Source organism: Triticum aestivum, unplaced genomic scaffold, assembly GCF_018294505.1.
Source record: "Triticum aestivum cultivar Chinese Spring unplaced genomic scaffold, IWGSC CS RefSeq v2.1 scaffold27977, whole genome shotgun sequence".
Taxonomy (NCBI): domain Eukaryota; kingdom Viridiplantae; phylum Streptophyta; class Magnoliopsida; order Poales; family Poaceae; genus Triticum; species Triticum aestivum.
Genome location: NW_025228057.1, coordinates 500,169 through 521,294, shown reverse-complemented (window position 1 = coordinate 521,294; position 21,126 = coordinate 500,169). Strand labels below are relative to the sequence as shown.

The window sequence follows — 21,126 nt, the reverse complement described above, 5'->3', positions numbered from 1 at the left end:
TTTCCTCACTGCTTCCCTCCTCCTGCCCCGCCTCTCCCGCCATTCTCCTATCGCTCCCCGCAATCTGGCCGCCATGCCGCCGAAGAAGTATTCACCCCCTCAGTCCGCTACCACTGTCGATTCCACCCAGCCGAAACAGAGGAAGCCAAGGGCGCCGGAGGAAAAACCACCAGGTGTATCCAACGACAAGTGGAGGGCAGAGGTTCAGCGCCGGGAGGCTGTCACCACCGACCGGCAGAATAGGCTCAACGCCAAGAAGGACAGGGACGCGGCGGCGGCGGCGGTGGAGCAGGCAGAGGCGTCTCGCACGGGGATGATGAATCCGTCCAGACACGGCCCGCAAGCTACGTGTGGAGCCAATAGAGCGTCGCATCGCCGGCCAGCTTCTCACCATCGCCACCGTCCTGGGGTACGCTCCCTCGCCTGGCTACTCCGACGGCGACGCGCATGGTGGATTCAACCCCAACATCACGTTCCCACATGGCGCGCCGCCGCGTGCCTCACCCTCCGGGCTGAACCCCGACCAGCACACTCCCTCGCTCGCATTCGCCGGCCTCCACGCCCAGTACAACTACTCGCCACCGGCGTACTCAGCCTCGCTGGCGACGCCTCTATGCCGGGGCGTCCTACCCTTCTCACAAGCCTCGGCGCCACATTTCGGTAACCCCGACGCGACAGAGGCCAACATGGACGAGATCATCACGAGCGGCCCGGTCGCCGCCGCCTCCTACCCCGGGTTCCACGCGCAAGACGACACAATGGACATCGCCGTCGACATGGACGAGGAGCTCGACGATGTCGAGGAGGGGAAGGATGAGGAGGAGGAGGAGATGGAGCCGGCACCGGCGCCCGCGAGGAAAAGGGGAAAGAAGAAGCAGGGGGCAAATGTCAGGACGGGCGAGCCACGCGTCAAGTGGACGTCCAAAGAAGACGAGTGCCTCGTCGAAGCATGGAAGACCGTCAGCATCGACCCGATCACCGGCGCGAACCAAAACGTCGACGTGTACAAGAGACGGATCAAGTCAGCGTTCGATGAGCGCAAGTTGGTCGACCCCTACTTCGCCACCATCCTCATGCAGTGCGGCGAAAGGCCATGGCGAACCATTGGGCGATCATCAAGGCAGCCTGCAACAAATGGCATGGGATCGTCGAGGAGATCGCGGCTCCCCCGGAAAGCAGCGTGATACGTCCACTTTGCATCATGTTTTCCTACTGTTATTTATGATGTTTTTATGCATAATAATGCTTTTTAGAGTAATTCTAATGCCTTTTCTCTCATAATATGCAAGGTACACACAAAGAGGGAGAATTCCGGCAGCTGGAAATCTGGACCTGGAAAAGCTACATCAGGCCACCTATTCTGCACAACTCCAAACAAGCTGAAACTTTATGGAGATTTTTTATGGGATATATGAGGAATATTGGAGCAAATAAGTACCGGAGGGGGCCAACCTGGTGAGCACAAGACACCAGGGTGGGCCTGGTCCCCCGGGCGCGCCCTGGTGGGTTGTGCTCATCCAGGCCCACCTCCGATGCCCATCTTCTGGTATATAAGTCATTTTGACCTAGAAAAAAAATAAAAGAGAGGAATTTCGGGACGGAGCGCCGCCGTCTCGAGGCAGAACTTGGGCAGGAGCACTTTTGCCCTCCGGCGGAGCGATTCCGCTGGGGGAACTTCCCTCCCTGAGGGGGAAATCATCGTCATCATCATCACCAACAACTCTCCCATCTTGGGGAGGGAAATATCCATCAACATCTTCAACAGCACCATCTCCTCTCAAACCCTAGTTCATCTCTTGTGTTCAATCTTGTTACCAGAACTATAGATTGGTGCTTGTGGATGACTAGTAGTGTTGATTACATCTAGTAGTTGATTACTATATGGTTTATTTGGAGGAAGATTATATGTTCAGATCCAATATGCTATTTAACACCCCTCTGATCTTGAGCATGATTATCATTTGTGAGTAGCTACTTTTGTTCTTGAGGTCACGGGAGAAATCATGTTGCAACTAATCATGTGAACTTGATATGTGTTCGATATTTTGATAGTATGTATGTTGTTATTCCCTTAGTGGTGTCATGTGAACGTCAACTACATGACACCTCACCATATTTGGGCCTAAGGGAATGCATTGTGGAGTAGTAATTAGATGATGGGTTGCGAGAGTGACAAAAGCTTAAACCCTAGTTTATGTGTTATTCCGTAAGGGACCGATTGGATCCAAAAGTTTAATGCTATGGTTAGAATTTATTCATAATAATTTTCTCATAGTTGCGGATGCTTGCGAGAGAGTTAATCATAAGTAGGAGGTTTGTTCAAGTAAGAACATCACCTAAGCACCGGTCCACCCACATATCAAATTATCAAAGTAGCGAACACTAATCGAATCAACATGATGAAAGTGACTAGATGAAATTCCCGTGTACCCTCAAGAACGCTTTGCTTACTATAAGAGACCGTTTTGGCCTGTCCTTTGCCTCAAAAGGATCGGGCTACCTTGCTGCACTTTTTCTACTATTATCGTTACTTGCTCGTCACAAATTATCTTGCTATCAAACTACTCTGTTACTTACAATTTCAGCACTTGCAGACATTACCTTGTTGAAAACCACTTGTCATTTCCTTCTGCTCCTCATTGGGTTCGACACTCTTACTTATCGAAAAGATCTACAATTGATCCCCTATACTTGTGGGTCATCAAGGCTATTTTCTGGCGCCGTTGCCGGGGAGTGAAGCGCCTTTGGTAAGTGGAATTTGGTAAGGAAACATTTATATAGTGTGCTGAAATTTACTATCACTTGTTACTATGGAAAACAATCCTTTGAGGGTTTGTTCGGGGTATCTTCACCTCGACCGGAACCACAATTAGCTACCCCTCAACCTACTACACCTACTGAAAATATTGAATATGAAATTCCTTCGGGTATGATAGAATAACTGCTAGCTAATCCTTATGCAGGAGATGGAACTGAACATCCTGATATGCACTTGATATATGCGGAACAAAATTTTGGATTCTTTAAGCTTGCAAGTTTACCCGGAGATGAAGTTAAGAAGAAGGTTTTCCCTTTATCTTTGAAGGGAAAAGCATTGGCATGGTATAGGCTATGCGATGATATTGGATCTTGGAATTGGAATCGATTGAAATTGGAGTTCCACCAAAAAAATTATCACATGCATCTAGTTCATCATGATCGGAATTACATATATAATTTTTGGCCTCGTGAAGGAGGAAGTATCGCTCTAGCTTGGGGGAGGCTTAAGTCAATGTTATATTCATGCCGCAATCATGAGCTCTCAAGAGAACTTATTATTCAGAATTTTTATGCTCGGCTTTCTCGTGATGATCAATCCATGCTCGATACTTCTTGTACAGGTTCTTTTATGAAGAAGACTATTGAATTCCGGTGGGATCTTTTGGAAAGAATTAAACGCAACTCTGAAGATTGGGAACTCGACGAAGGTAAAGAGACAGGTATTAAGCTTAACTATGATTGTGTTAAATCCTTTATGAATACCGATGTTTTTCAAAAGTTTAGCACTAAATATGGACTTGACTCTGAGATAGTAGCCTCCTTCTGTGAATCATTTGCTGCTCATGTTGATCTCCCTAAAGAGAAGTGGTTTAAATATCACCCACCTATTAAAGAGGAATTTAAAGAACTGGTACTAGCTAAAGAGGAAACTATACTTTATAATGTTGATCCAGTTGTTCCTGCTGCTTATATTGAGAAACCACCTTTCCCTGTTAGGATAAAGGAACATTCTAAAGTTTCAACTGTGGTCAAAAAAAGTTATATTAGAATACCTAAACTTGATGAACAAATTAAAGTAGAGCCTAGTGTTGATATGGTTAAGGATCTCTTGGAAGAAAATATAGATGGGCATGTTATTTACTTCTGTGAAGAAGCTGCTAGAATTGCCAAACCTGATAAAAAGGATAAACATAGACCTATTGTTGGCATGCTCGTTGTCTCAGTTAAAATAGGAGATCATTGTTATCATGGTTTATGTGACATAGGTGCTAGCATGAGTGCTATTCCCTTTACTTTCTATCAAGAAATTATGAATGACATAGCACCCGCAGAGATAGAAGACATAGATGTTACTATTAAACTTGCTAATAGAGATACTATATCACCAATTGGGATTGTTAGAGATGTTGAAGTCTTGTGTGGGAAAATAAAATACCCTACTGATTTTCTTGTTCTTGATTCCCCACAAGATGACTTTTGTCCCATTATCTTTGGTAGACCTTTCTTGAACACCATTAATGTTAAAATAGATTGTGAGAAACAAATTGTCGGTGTTAGTTTTGGTGATGAGTCTCATGAGTTTAATTTTTCCAAGTTTAGTAGAAAGATTCATGAAAAAGAATTGCCAGGTAAGGATGGAATAATTGGTCTTGCTTCTATTGTTGTGCCTCCTTCTGATCCACTACAACAATATCTGCTAGACCATGAAAATGATTTACATATGCATGAAAGAAATGAAATAGATAAGATTTTATTTGAACAACGTCCTCTGCTTAAACAAAATTTGCCTATTGAAACTCTAGGAGGTCCTCCTCCACCTAAAGGTGATCCTGTGTTTGAATTAAAACAATTGCCAGACACTTTGAAATATGCTTATCTTGATGAAAAGAAGATATATCCTGTTATTATTAGTGCTAACCTTTCAAAACATGAAGAAGAAAGATTATTGAAAGTTCTAAGGAAGAATCGAGCTGCTATTGGATATACTCTTGATGATTTAAAGGGCATTAGTCCCACTCTATGTTAGCACAAGATTAATATGGAACCTGATGCTAAACCCGTTGTTGATCACCAACGTCGGTTAAACCCGAAAATGAAGGAAGTGGTAAGAACGGGAATCTTAAAACTTTTGGAAGCAGGTATAATCTATCCTATAGCTAATAGTAGATGGGTAAGTCATGTTCATTGTGTCCCGAAGAAAGGAGGTATTACTGTTGTTCCTAATGATAAGAATGAACTTATTCCACAAAGAATTGTTACATGCTATAGAATGGTAATTGATTTTAGAAAATTAAACAAAGTAACTAGAAAAGATCATTACCCTCTGCCTTTTATCGATCAAATGCTAGAAAGATTATCTAAGCACACGCATTTTTGCTTTCTTGATGGATATTATGTTTTTTCACAAATACCTGTTTCTCAACCTGATCAAGAAAAGACCACTTTCACTTGTCCCTTTGGAACTTATGCTTATAGACGTATGCCTTTTGGTTTATGCAATGCACATGCTACCTTTCAAAGATGTATTACTGCTATATTCTCTGACTTTTGTGAAAAGATTGTTGATGTTTACATGGATGACTTATCTGTTTATGGGAAGTCTTTTGATGATTGCTTAAGCAATCTTGATCGAGTTTTGTAGAGATGCGGGCAAACAAATCTTGTCTTGAATTGGAAGAAGTGCCACTTTATGGTTAATGAAGGTATTGTTTTGGGCCATAAAATTTCTGAAAGAGGTATTGAAGTGGACAAAGCTAAGGTTGATGCAATTGAGAAATTCCATGTCCTAAAGATATCAAAGGTATTCGTAGTTTCCTAGGTCATGCTGGCTTCTATAGGAGATTTATCAAAGACTTTTCTAAAATTTCTAGGCCTCTTACGAATCTTTTGCAAAAGGATGTTCCTCTTGTTTTTGATGATGATTTTTTAGAAGCCTTCGAAACACTCAAGAAAGCCTTAATTTCTGCACCTATTGTTCAACCACCTGATTGGAACTTGCCTTTTGAAATTATGTGTGAAACTAGGACAAAGAGTTGATAAGAAACTAAATGTTATTCATTATGCTAGTAAAACTCTAGATAGTGCTCAACGAAATTATGCAACTACTGAAAAGGAATTTCTAGCAGTGGTGTTTGCTTCTGATAAATTTAGATCTTACATTGTTGATTCAAAAGTAATTGTTCACACCGATCATGCTGCTATTAAATATCTTATGGAAAAGAAAGATGTTAAACCTAGACTTATTCGATGGGTTCTCTCGCTACAAGAATTTGATTTACATATCACCGATAGAAAAGGAGCTGAGAACCCCGTAGCTGATAACTTGTCTAGGCTTGAAAATGTGCTTGATGACCCACTACCTATTGATGATAGCTTTCCTGATGAGCAGTTAGCTGCAATAAATGTTTCTTACAACACTCCTTGGTATGTTGATTATGCTAATTACATTGTTGCTAAATATTTACCACCTAGCTTTACTTACCAGCAAAAGGAAAAATTCTTCTATGATTTAAGACATTACTTTTGGGATGACCCACGTCTTTATAAAGGAGTAGATGGTGTTATTAGACGTTGTGTACCTGAGCATGAACAGGGACAAATCCTACGGAAATGTCACACTGAAGCTTATGGAGGGCATCATGCTGGAGATAGAACTGCTCACAAGGTATTGCAATCTGGGTTTATTGGCCTACTCTCTTCAAGGATGCCTGTAAGTTTGTCTTATCTCGTGATGGATGTCAAATAATAGGTAATATCAGTAAGCGTCGAGAAATGCCTATGAATTATTCACTTGTTGTTGAACCATTTGATGTTTGGGGATTTGATTACATGGGACCTTTTCCTTCCTCTAATGGGTATACACATATTTTGGTTGCAGTCGATTATGTTACTAAATGGGCAGAAGCTATTCCAACCAGTAGTGTTGATCACAATACCTCAATTAAAATGCTTAAGGAAGTTATTTTACCAAGGTTTGGAGTCCCTAGATATTTAATGACTGATGGTGGTTCACACTTTATTCATGGTGCTTTCCGTAAAATGCTTGCTAATTATGATGTTAACCATAGAATTGCATCGCCCTATCATCCTCAGTCTAGTGGTCAAGTTGAAGTTAGCAATAGAGAAATAAATTAATCTTGCAAAAGACTGTCAATATGTCCCGGGAGAATTGGTCTAAGAAATTAGATGATGCACTTTGGGCTTATAGAACAGCATATAAAAATCCTATGGGTATGTCTCCTTATAAAATGGTTTATGGAAAAGCTTGTCATTTACCTCTTGAGTTAGAACATAAAGTATATTGGGCAATCAAAGAACTCAACTATGATTTTAAACTTGCCGGTGAAAAGAGGTTATTTGATATTAGCTCATTAGATTAATGGAGAACCCAAGCTTATGAAAATGCCAAGTTATTTAAAGAAAAAGTTAAAAGATGGCATGATAAAAGAATTCAAAAGCGTGAGTTTAAAGTTGGAGAATATGTTCTTTTGTACAACTCTCGTTTTAGATTCTTTGCAGGAAAACTCCTCTCCAAATGGGAAGGACCCTATGTTATAGAGGAGGTTTATCGGTCTGGAGCCATCAAAATAAATAATGCTGAAGCTACTAACCCGAAGGTTGTTAATGGGCAACGAATAAAACATTATATCTCAGGTACGCCCATTAATGTTGAAAGCAATATTATCCAAACTTTGGCACTGGAAGAACACATAAAAGAGTCCTTCCGGAACACTCCAGAATCGTGAAAATAAGGAGGTATGTGATATGGTAAGTAAACAGAATCCGAAAAATCCGCAAAAATATTTTTTGTCAGTTTTGGAATATAACAAAAATTAGGAAAATAAGAAACAACCAGGAAGCGTACCCTGGTGGGCACAAGACACCCAGGCGCGCCCAGGTGGGTTGTGCCCACCTCGGGTACCTTCCGAACTCCTCCCAAGATAGAAAATCTTTATATACGCCCCGAACCTATTGACCACCATATCGCGGAGAAATCTTTTGTTTTCTTTTTCTTGTTGTTTTCTGACAGATCCAGTTAGGCCAGCATCATGTCTTCCTCACCCTCCAACAACGGAGAAGAAGACGCAGGGGTGTTTCAGGAGGATCTAAGGAGAGAGGAAGCTGAAGAAGTTGCTATGGAGGAAGAAGAGGAAAATCCTTTTGGGGTTCACTCTCCGGCTTCCGAGAGAGGCACATTGGCTGGCATCTCTACTCATCCAAATCCTCATCAAGCTATGAGATCATCAAATAGTCAAGAGAGCCTCGAAGTGCAAGAAGAAATCCCACCAAGAAGGCCTTTACATAGGTTACATCGTAACAACTTTCGCAATTTGATTCACAATTATGGGTTCGAGAATACTCCTCGTAGGCACATACCGTCCAATTGGGACATATCTCTCCCAAGAGAAAACAATGCAGGAACAAACCCCTGGGCCCCGGAAAATAAACACATAATGGCTGAGGTGAAGAAAAACAGTGAGTTACTTCATTGAGCCCTTCGGGAGATTCAAGGTTTGAAGGATCTACTCATGGTTATATTGGAGAATACCACTACTTCACCACCACCTCCTTCTTCATCACCAAAAGAAAATTGAGTATCGGGTATGGGCACTCCCCTTGGCTTCCACCAAGCTTGGGGGAGGTGCACCGGTATCGTATCATCCCCACTATCTTTTGCCTTTACTTATTTTAGTTCAATCTTTTGCTTTAGATGAATAAAAGTTTAGTTCGATCCTTTCTTTTCGAGAGTTTGCTTAGTGATCTATCCTTGTAATCGTGTGCAAGATATATAATAAAGTTTAGTTTGAGTTTTTGCTTTCTTTACTTTCATGTTGCAATACAAAGAAAGAAAATAAATAAGAAGAAAGGAAATAAATTAAAAATATCATATGCTAATCTTATGGTAGGTGATGACACCACATAATGAAAAGTATAAGCAGAAAATTTTATTAGAGATTGACAAACATAGCATTGGTCGATGATGCAATTCATGAAAGAATTAATAAGGGAAGAGAAGATTCACATATAAATACACTATCCTGGAAATCTTTTGTGATTGTGAGCCCCCATCAAAATATTATATGCCAAAATTGTTGATGTTGGACAAGGAAGACAACGTAATGATTTATGTTTGTTCATATTCACATAGAAGTTATATTGTCATAGATCCTTTAACATGTGGTGCTTGCCCCCTATCTTTGCTAGCCAAAAATTCCGCACTAAGTAGAGATACTACTTGTGCATCCAAAAGAACTTAAACCCAAATCTTATTTTCAAGATTCCACCATACCTACCTAGGGATTTGATACGTCTCCAACGTATCTACTTTTCCTAATGCTTTTCCTCTTGTTTTGGACTCTAATTTGCATGATTTGAATGAAACTAACCCCGGACTCACGTTGTTTTCAACAGAACTACCATGGTGTTGTTTTTGTGCAGAAATAAAAGTTCTTGGAATGGAATGAAACTTTGCGAGGATTTTTTATATCAATAAAGATAATTTTTGGAGCCAAGAGCCACCGGAGGGGGGCACCTGGGTGGGCACAACCCACCAGGGCGCGCCAGCCCTCCCAAGCGCGCCCAGGTGGGTTGTCCCCACCTGGTTGCCCCGCAGACCCTGAAACCGACACTATAAAATCCTATTTTCCCAGAAAAAATTTGGGAGAAAGAATTATCACGATCCATAAGACGGAGCCACCGTCACCTCCTGTTCTTCATCGGGAGGCCAGATCTGGAGTCCGTTTGGGGCTCCGGAGAGGGGGATCTTCGTTCTTCATCATCACCAACCCTTCTCCATCGCCAATTCCATGATGCTCCCCACCGGGAGTGAGTAATTCCTATATAGGCTCGCTGGTCGGTGAGGAGTTGGATGAGATTCATCATGTAATCGAGTTAGTTTTGTTAGGGGTTGATCCCTAGTATCCACTATGTTCTTAGATTGATGTTGCTATGACTTTGCCATGCTTGATGCTTGTCACTTTGGGCCCGGGTGCCATGAACTCAGATCTGAACCGTTTATGTTATCATCATTATATCCATGTTTTAGATCCGATCTTGCAAGTTATAGTCACCTACTACGTGTTATGATCCGGCAACCCCGGAGTGACAATAGTCGGGACCACTCTCGATGATGACCGTAGTTTGAGGAGTCCATGTATTCACTATGTGTTAATGCTTGATAACCCGCAAGTATAGGGGATCGCAACAGTTTTCGAGGGTAGAGTATTCAACCCAAATTTATTGATCGACACAAGGGGAGCCAAAGAATATTCAAGTATTAGCAGTTGAGTTGTCAATTCAACCACACCTGGATAACTTAGTATCTGCAGCAAAGTATTTAGTAGCAAAATAGTATGGAAGTAACGGTAACGGTAGCAAAAGTAATATTTTTGGGTTTTGTAGTGATTGTAATAGTAGCAACGGTAAAGTAAATAAGCAAATAACAATATGTGAAAAGCTCGGAGGCATTGGATCGGTGATGGAGAATTATGCCGGATACGGTTCATCATGTAACAGTCATAACATAGGGTGACACAGAAGTAGCTCCAATTCATCAATGTAATGTAGGCATGTATTCCGAATATAGTCATACGTGCTTATGGAAAAGAACTTGCATGACATCTTTTGTCCTACCCTCCCGTGGCAGCGGGGTCCTAGCGGAAACTAAGGGATATTAAGGCCTCCTTTTATTAGAGTACCGGAACAAAGCATTAACACATAGTGAATACATGAACTCCTCAAACTACGGTCATCACCGGGAGTGGTCCCGATTATTGTCACTTCGGGGTTGCCGGATCATAACACATAGTAGGTGACTATAGACTTGCAAGATAGGATCAAGAACTCACATATATTCATGAAAACATAATAGGTTCAGATCTGAAATCATGGCACTCGGGCCCTAGTGACAAGCATTAAGCATAGCAAAGTCATAGCAACATCAATCTCAGAACATAGTGGATACTAGGGATCAAACCCTAACAAAACTAACTCGATTACATGATAGATCTCATCCAACCCATCACCGTCCAGCAAGCCTACGATGGAATTACTCACGCACGGCGGTGGGCATCATGAAATTGGTGATGGAGGATGGTTGATGATGACGACGGCGACGGATTCCCCTCTTCGGAGCCCCGAACGGACTCCAGATCAGCCCTCCCGAGAGGTTTTAGGGCTTGGCGGCGGCTCCGTATCGTAAAACGTGATGAATCCTTCTCTCTGATTTTTTTCTCCCCGAAAGTGAATATATGGAGTTGGAGTTGAGGTCGGTGGAGCATCAGGGGGCCCACGAGGCAGGGGGCGCCCAGGGGGCAGGCGCGCCACCACCCTCGTGGACAGGGTGTGGGCCCCCTGACGTGGATTCTTCTTCCAGTATTTTTAATATTTTCCAAAAATACGTTCCGTGGAGTTTCAGGTCATTCCGAGAACTTTTGTTTCTGCACATAAATAACACCATGGAAAGTTTGCTGAAAACAGCGTCAGTCCAGGTTAGTTCCATTCAAATCATGCAAGTTAGAGTCCAAAACAAGGGCAAAAGTGTTTGGAAAAGTAGATACGACGGAGACGTATCAACTCCCCCAAGCTTAAACCTTTGCTTGTCCTCAAGCAATTCAGTTGACAAACTGAAAGTGATAAACAAAAACTTTTACAAACTCTGTTTGCTCTTGTTGTTGTAAATATGTAAAGCCAGCATTCAAGTTTTCAGCAAAGATTATGACTAACCACATTCACAATAACTCTTAGGTCTCATGTTTACTCATGTCAATGGCATAATCAACTAGCGAGCGATAATAATAAATCTCGGGTGACAACACTTTCTCAAAACACTCATAATATGATATAACAAGATGGTATCTTGCTAGCCCTTTCTGAGACCGCAAAACATAAATGCAGAGCACCTTTAAAGATCAAGGACTGACTAGACATTGTAATTCATGGTATAAGAGATCCAGTCATAGTCATACCCAATATAAATTAATAGTAATGAATGCAAATGACAGCAGTGCTCTCCAGCTGGTGCTTTTTAATAAGAGGGTGATGACTCAACATAAAAGTAAATAGATAGGCCCTTCGCAGAGGGAAGCGGGGATTTGTAGAGGTGCCAGAGCTCGGTTTTAAAATAGAGATAAATAATATTTTGAGCGGCATACTTTCATTGTCAACATAACAACCAAGAGATGGCGATATCTTCCATGCTACACACATTATAGGCGGTTCCCAAACAGAATGGTAAAGTTTATACTCCCCCTCCACCAACAAGCATCAATCCATGGCTTGCTCGAAACAACGAGTGCCTCCAACTAACAACAGTCCCAGGGGGAGTTTTGTTTGCAATTATTTTGATTTAATTTGCATAAAGCATGGGACTGGGCATCCCGGTGACCAGCCATTTTCTCGTGAGTGAGGAGCGGAGTCCACTCCTCTTGAGAATAACCCGCCTAGCATGGAAGATACGGACAGCCCTAGTTGATACACGAGCTATTCGAGCATACAAAACAGAATTTCATTTGAAGGTTTAGAGTTTGGCACATACAAATTTACTTGGAACGGCAGGTAGATACCGCATATAGGAAGGTATGGTGGACTCATATGGCATAACTTTGGGGTTTAAGGGATTGGATGCACAAGCAGTATTCCCGCTTAGTACAAAGTGAAGGCTAGCAAAAGACTGGGAAGCGACCAACTAGAGAGCGACAACAGTCATGAACATGCATTAAAATTAATAGACATTGAGTAAGAGCATGAGTAGGATATAATCCACCATGAACATAAATATCGTGAAGGCTATGTTGATTTGTTTCAACTACATGTGTGAACATGTGCCAAGTCGAGTCACTTAAATCATTCAAAGGAGGATACCACCCCACTATACCACATCACAACCATTTTAATAGCATGTTGGCACGCAAGTTAAACCATTATAACTCATAGCTAATCAAGCATGGCATAAGCAACTATGTTCTCTAATTGTCATTACAAACATGTTTATTCATAATAGGCTAAATCAGGAACGATGAACTAATCATATTTACAAAAACAAGAGAGGTCGAGTTCATACCAGCTTCTCTCATCTCAATCAGTTCATCATATGTCGTCATAATTGCCTTTCACTTGCACGACCGAACGATGTGAAAATAATAAGAGTGCACGTGCATTGGACTAAGCTGGAATCTGCGAGCATTCAATAAGCAGGAGAAGACAAGACAATATGGGCTCTTGGTTAAATCAACAATAATGCATATAAGAGCCACTTCAACAATTTAATCATGGTCTTCTCCTATCGACCCCCAAGGAAAAGAAATAAACTATTTACACGGGAAAGCTCCCAACAAGCAAAAGAAGAACGGGAAATCTTTTTGGGTTTTCTTTTTAATTATTACTACTACAACAAGAAAAGTAAACTAACTAAAAGCTACACTAATTTTTTTGGTTTTCTTAAGGTTTATTAAACACACAAGAAGAAAGCAAGAAAAAGGGAAATAAACTAGCATGGATATTACAGTGAAAGAGTATGAGCACCAACATCTAGCAATGAGTGTGTGAACATGAATGTAATGTCGGTGAGAAATACGTACTCCCCCAAGCTTAGGCTTTTGGCCTAAGTTGGTTTATTGCCACGGATGGCCTGGCGGATATCCATAGTTGTAGTTGGGGTCGTACTGCGATGCGGCAGTTATTGCCTCCTGGGCTGCAGCGTGGCGGCGAGCTGCCTCCGCCCTCCTCTCGTACTCATCTGCCTCCTCTCTGGTAATAAAATGTCTTCCTTTTGCCTGATAATCAAAGAAGGCAGGAGCAGGGAGAGTAATACGGACAACACGACGTCTGTCAAAGATTAAGCGATACCGGAGAGGTGATTCATTCCTCTCGACAAACTGGTGGTGAACCATAGCATTAAAGTCTAAATAAGTAGGAGGCAATTCAATATCATCATTACTTATGGTTACACCAAGAAAATTATCTAAACGAGTTGCATAAATTCCACCAAAGAAATCTCCATTAAATCTATTATGATGCAACCTACGTGCAACAATGGCTCCCAAATTATAAGATTTGTCTCCTAACACAGCACTCCTAAGAATACTGAGGTCAGGGACACACATATGACATGCTTCATCTTTACCATTTATGCACCTACCTATGAAGAGATCAAAATAATGTATAGCGGGAAAATGAATGCTCCCTATGGTAGCTTGTGTTATGTCTCTAGATTCCCCCACAGTTATACTAGCAAGAAATTCTCTAAATTCAGATTTTCGGGGTTCACTAGTACTACCCCATTGTGGAAGTTTGCAAGCATTGGTAAAATCCTCTAAGTCCATAGTGTAAGATTTTTCATAGAGATCAAACAGGACAGTTTGAGAATTGCGTGAAGATGAAAATTCAAACCTCCTCACAAAGGAACTAGTGAGATAGTGGTACTGGCGGCACTTTTCTCCCTCGAAGCTCACAAGATCAGCGTTACGCAAATACGCGTTAAATTCTTCCTTGATTCCCGCTCGATCCATAAAGCCTTCTGAAGGCCATTCGCAAGGCCTCACTGGAGCGTTCCTTGGTGGCTCATCATCGGCATCGCGCATTGCGAGCCTGGGTCCTTGCTTCCTTGAAGGACCACCTTGGTATATTTTCCTAAGCATATTTCTTCCTCTGAAAAATTTCTGAAATTTTTAGTAACTTCAAATAAAAGTGAACCAAGCTCAACAAAATTGATAGCAACTACTCCTACAAGTGCCTAGAGCCCATATCATGCATTAGAACTACTTGGAACCATATAAATTTGACATGCAAGCTCAAGAACATGGTCACCTAGGCAGCACAAATTTGCAATGAATAAAGCACTAGAACAAAAACTAATTGGACCAATGGAGGAGCCACATACCAAGGAACAATCTCCCCAAGCAGTTTTGTGGGAGGTGCTTTGAGCAAGGAGATCGAAAATCGCAGCAAAATGAGCTAGAACTCATGCTTGAGCTGGATGGTGATTTTTTTGGGAGGAAGAAGAAGTGTGTGGGTGCAGGAATAAGTGGAGGGGAGCCACCGTGGGCCCACGAGGCAGGGGGGCGCGCCCTAGACCCTCGTGGCCAGGTGCTTGCTCCCCCTGCTGTGTTCTCACTGCCAGATATTCTCAAATATTCCAGAAAAAATCATATTTCATTTTCAGGGCATTTGGAGAACTTTTATTTTCGGGGTATTTTTATATTGCACAGATAATTCAGAAAACAGACAAGAAAATGCTATTTTTACTTTATTTCAACTAAATAACAGAAAGTAGAGAGAGGGTACAGAAGGTTGTGCTTTCTAGTTTCATCCATCTCATGCTCATCAAATGGAATCCACTAACAAGGTTGATCAAGTCTTGTTAACAAACTCATTCCGAATAACATGGAACCGGAGAAATTTCGAATAACACTATGTTACCTCAACGGGGATATGCACATCCCCAATAATAAGAATATCATATTTCTTCTTGGCAGTAGGAAGAGGAAATTCGAAACCTCCAAAAATAATCGATGGAATTTTTCCAATAGAATTGATACCGTGGACCTGAGGTTGTTTCCTCGGAAAGTGTACCATGTGCTCATTACCATTAACATGAAAAGTGACATTGCCTTTGTTGCAATCAATAACAGCCCCTGTAGTATTCAAAAAAGGTCTTCCAAGAATAATAGACATACTATCGTCCTCGGGAATATCAAGAATAACAAAGTCCGTTAAAATAGTAACATTTGCAACCACAACAGGCACATCCTCACAAATACCAACAGGTATAGCAGTTGATTTATCGGCCATTTGCAAAGATATTTCAGTATGTGTCAACTTATTCAAATCAAGTCTACGATATAAAGAGAGAGGCATAACACTAACACCGGCTCCAAGATCACACAAAGAAGTTTTAACATAGTTTCTTTTTAATGGAGCAAGGTATAGTTGGTACTCCTGGATCTCCTAGTTTCTTAGGTATTCCACCCTTAAAAGTATAATTAGCAAGCATGGTGGAAATTTCAGCTTCCGGTATCTTTCTCTTATTAGTAACAATTTCTTTCATGTACTTAGCATAAGGATTCATTTTGAGAACATCACTTAATCGCATACGCAAAAAGATAGGTCTAATCATTTCAGCAAAGCGCTCAAAATCCTCATCATTCTTTTTCTTGGATGGTTTGGGAGGAAAAGGCATGGGTTTCTGAACCCGTGGTTCTCTTTCTTTACTGTGTTTCCTAGCAACAAAGTCTCTCTTATCATAACGTTGATTCTTTGATTGTGGGTTATCAAGATCAACAGCAGGTTCAATTTCTACATCATTATCATTACTAGGTTGAGCATCATCATGAACATCTTCATTAATATTTTCACTTGGTTCATGTTCATCACCAGATTGTGTTTCAGCATCAGAAATAGAAATATCATTTGGATTCTCAGGTGTTTCAGCAATAGGTTCACTAGAAGCATGCAAAGTCCTATCATTTTTATTTTTCTTCCTTTTAGAAGGACTAGGTGCATCAATATTATTTCTCTGAGAATCTTGCTCAATTCTCTTAGGATGGCCTTCAGGATACAAAGGTTCCTGAGTCATTTTACCAGTTCTAGTAGCCACTCTAACAGCATAGTCATTATTCTTACTATTTAATTCATTGAGCAAATCATTTTGAGCTTTAAGTACTTGTTCTACTTGAGTGGTAACCATAGAAGCATGTTTACTAATGAGTTTAAGTTCACCTTTAACTCTAGACATATAATCACCCAAGTGTTCAAGCGTATCGGAATTGTATTTCAATTGTCTACCAAAATAAGCATTGAAGTTTTCTTGTTTGACAATAAAATTATCAAACTCTTCTAAGCATTGTCTAGCAGACTTATAGTGAGGAATATCACCTTCATCAAATCTATAGAGAGAATTTACCTTTACTACCTGTGTCGGGTTATCAAGGCCATGAGTTTGTACAATAGGTGATGAATTAAGATCATATGTTTCTTCAACAGGCTGTAAATTTAGACCATGTATTTCTTCAATAGGAGGTAAATTCTTAACATCTTCAGCTTTAATACCTTTTTCTTTCATAGATTTCTTTGCCTCTTGCATATCTTCAGGACTGAGAAATAGAACACCTCTCTTCTTCGGAGTTGGTTTAGGAATAGGCTCTGGAGTTGGCTCAGGAAGTGTCCAATTATTTTAATTTGTCAACATATTATTCAATAGAATCTCAGCTTCATCCGGTGTTCTTTCCCTGAAAACAGAATGAGCACAACTATCCAGGTAATCTCTGGAAGCATCGGTTAGTCCATTATAAAAGATATCAAGTATTTCATTTTTCTTAAGAGGATGATCAGGCAAAGCATTAAGTAATTGGAGAAGCCTCACCCAAGCTTGTGGGAGACTCTCTTCTTCAATTTGCACAAAATTATATATTTCCCTTAAAGCAGCTTGTTTCTTATGAGCGGGGAAATATTTAGCAGAGAAGTAATAAATCATATCCTGGGGACTACGCACACAACCAGGATCAAGAGAATTAAACCATATCTTAGCATCACCCTTTAATGAGAACGAAAATATTTTAAGGATATAAAGGTAGCGAGATTTCTCATCATTACTGAACAGGGTGGCTATATCATTTAATTTAGTAAGATGTGCCACAACAGTTTCAGATTCATAGCCATAAAAAGGATCAGATTCAACCAAAGTAATTATATCAGGATCAACAGAGAATTCATAATCCTTATCAGTAACACAGATAGGTGAAGTAGCAAAAGCAGGGTCAGGTTTCATTCTAGCATTAAGAGATTGCTGCTTCCATTTAGCTAATAACTTCTTAAGATCACTTCTATCATTGCAAGCTAAAATGGCTCTAGCAGATTCTTCATCCAGAACATAACCCTCAGGCACAACAGGTAATTCATATTTATTAGGGGGAGAGTCTTCATCATCACTATCTTCAATATTATCAGTTTCAATAATTTCATTCTCTCTAGCCCTAGCAAGTTGTTCATCAAAAAATTCACCAAGTGGCACAGTAGTATCAAGCATAGAAGTAGTTTCATCATAAGTATCATGCATAGCAGAAGTGGCATCATCAATAACATGCAACATATCAGAATTAATAGCAGAAGCAGGTTTAGGTGTCGCAAGCTTACTGAAAACAGAAGGTGAATCAAGTGCAGAGCTAGATGGCAGTTCCTTACCTCCCCTCGTAGTTGAGGGATAAATTTGTGTCTTAGCGTCTTTCAAGTTCTTTATAGTGACCAGCAGATATAAATCCCAAGTGACTCAAAGAATAGAGCTATGCTCCCCGGCAACGGCGCCAGAAAATAGTCTTGATAACCCACAAGTATAGGGGATCGCAACAATTTTCGAGGGTAGAGTATTCAACCCAAATTTATTGATTCGACACAAGGGGAGCCAAAGAATATTCTCAAGTATTAGCAGTTGAGTTGTCAATTCAACCACACCTGGATAACTTAGTATCTGCAGCAAAGTATTTAGTAGCAAAATAGTATGGAAGTAACGGTAACGGTAGCAAAAGTAATATTTTTGGGTTTTGTAGTGATTGTAACAGTAGCAACGGTAAAGTAAATAAGCAAATAACAATATGTGAAAAGCTCGTAGGCATTGGATCGGTGATGGAGAATTATGCCGGATACGGTTCATCATGTAACAGTCATAACATAGGGTGACACAGAACTAGCTCCAATTCATCAATGTAATGTAGGCATGTATTCCGAATATAGTCATACGTGCTTATGGAAAAGAACTTGCATGACATCTTTTGTCCTACCCTCCCGTGGCAGCGGGGTCTTAGCGGAAACTAAGGGATATTAAGGCCTCCTTTTAATAGAGTACCGGAACAAAGCATTAACACATAGTGAATACATGAACTCCTCAAACTACGGTCATCACCGGGAGTGGTCCCGATTATTGTCACTTCGGGGTTGCCGGATCATAACACATAGTAGGTGACTATAGACTTGCAAGATAGGATCAAGAACTCACATATATTCATGAAAACATAATAGGTTCAGGTCTGAAATCATGGCACCCGGGCCCTAGTGACAAGCATTAAGTATAGCAAAGTCATAGCAACATCAATCTCAGAACATAGTGGATACTAGGGATCAAACCCTAACACAACTAACTCGATTACATGATAGATCTCATCCAACCCATCACCGTCCAGCAAGCCTACGATGGAATTACTCACGCACGACGGTGAGCATCATGAAATTGGTGATGGAGGATGGTTGATGATGACGACGGCGACGGATTCCCCTCTCCGGAGCCCCGAACGGACTCCAGATCAGCCCTCCCGAGAGGTTTTAGGGCTTGGCGGCGGCTCCATATTGTAGAACGTGATGAATCCTTCTCTCTGATTTTTTTTCTCCCTGAAAGTGAATATATGGAGTTGGAGTTGAGGTCGGTGGAGCGTCAGAGGGCCCACGAGGCAGGGGGCGCGCCCAGGGGGCAGGCGCTCCCTCCACCCTCGTGGACAGGGTGTGGGCCCCCTGACGTGGATTCTTCTTCCAGTATTTTTAATATTTTCCAAAAATACGTTCCGTGGAGTTTCAGGTCATTCCAAGAACTTTTGTTTCTGCACATAAATAACACCATGGAAAGTCTGCTGAAAACAGCGTCAGTCCAGGTTAGTTCCATTCAAATCATGCAAGTTAGAGTCCAAAACAAGGGCAAAAGTGTTTGGAAAAGTAGATATGACGGAGACGTATCAATTCTTTGTTCCGGTTCTCTATTAAAAGAAGGCCTTAATATCCCTTAGTTTCCAATATGGACCCCGCTGCCACGGGAGGGTAGGACAAAAGATGTCATGCAAGTTCTTTCCATAAGCACGTATGACTATTTACGGAATACATGCCTACATTAATTGACGAACTGGAGCTAGTGCCGTATCGCCCTAGGTTATAACTGTCTCATGATGAATATCATCCAACAAGTCACGGATCCAATGCCTACGAATTTATCTGATATTGTTCTTGCTAAGTTACTATTGCTATCATCACTGTTACACTTGCTACAAAATTACTGCTTTCACTGTTACCGTTACCATTGCTACTGTTACTATTATCAAAACTATCAAACTACTTTGCTACTGATCACTTTGCTGTAGATAATTAATCTCCAGGTGTGGTTGAATTGACAACTCAGCTGCTAATACCTTCAAATATTCTTTGGCTCCCCTTGTGACGAATCTATAAATTTGGGTTGAATACTCTACCCTCGAAAACTGTTGCGATCCCCTATACTTGTGGGTTATCAAGACCTTTTTCTGGCGCCGTTGCCGGGGAGCATAGCTATATTTGTTGAGTCACTTGGGATTACTATCAATTTATCACTATGAATAATCTGAAGGATGCTAAGACTAAGATTTATCCCTCTAAGATGAGGGGAGGTAAGGAACTGCCATCCAGTTCTGCTTCAGATTCACCTTCTATTATAAGTAAACTGGCAACACCACCACATGCTATCAATTCTGATATGTCGCCAGTTATTGATGATGCTACTTCTGCTATGGATAATGCTTATGATGATGCTAGTACCTTGCTCGATAATGATTATGTGCCACTTGGTGACTTTCTCGATGAACAAATTGCTATAGTAATACAACATGATGTTGAATCTGATGATGAGCCTAAAACTGAAACTCCTGAAACACCTGCTAGAACTAGCCTTCCTAGATATGAATTGCCTAAGGTACCGGAAGGTTATGTAATGAATGAGGAGACAACTAGAGATATTCTTGCTTGTAGGGATAGAGATGATCTAGAGAAATTATTATGCAAGTATAAAGAAAAATCTCTGAATGCTAGAATGAAATATGATCCTAAGTTTGCTACTTCACCGATCTTTATTGATGACAAGGATTATGAATTCTTTGTCGACCCAGAGTTAATTACTTTGGTTGAATCCGATCCTTTCCATGGTTATGAAACTGAAACTGTTGTGGCACATCTTACTAAGTTGAATGACATAGCCACCCTTTTTACTCATGATGAGAAGACTCGCTATTATTTTATTCTCAAATTATTTCCATTCTCATTAAAGGGTGATGCTAAAGCTTGGTACAATACTCTTGCTCCTGGTTGTGTGCATAGTCCCCAGGATATGATTTATTACTTCTCTGGAAAATATTTCCCTGCTCATAAGAAACAAGCTGCTTTACAGGAAATATTTAACTTTGTGCAAACCAAAGAAGAGAGTCTCCCACAATCTTGGGGGAGGCTTTGCCAGTTACTTAATGCTTTGCCTGATCATCCTCTTAAGAAAAATGAAATACTTGATATCTTCTATAATGGACTAACCGATGCTTCTAGGGATTTCCTAGATAGTTGTGCTGGTTGTGTTTTCAGGGAATGAACTGTTGG

At 40.9% G+C, this 21,126-nt stretch overlaps 1 pseudogene; it reads left to right on the top strand.

Moving 5' to 3' along the window:
• Window positions 1-73: 73 nt before the first annotated feature.
• LOC123172985 (uncharacterized) overlaps window positions 74-21,126 on the top strand; it is a 55,320-nt pseudogene continuing 34,267 nt past the window's right edge.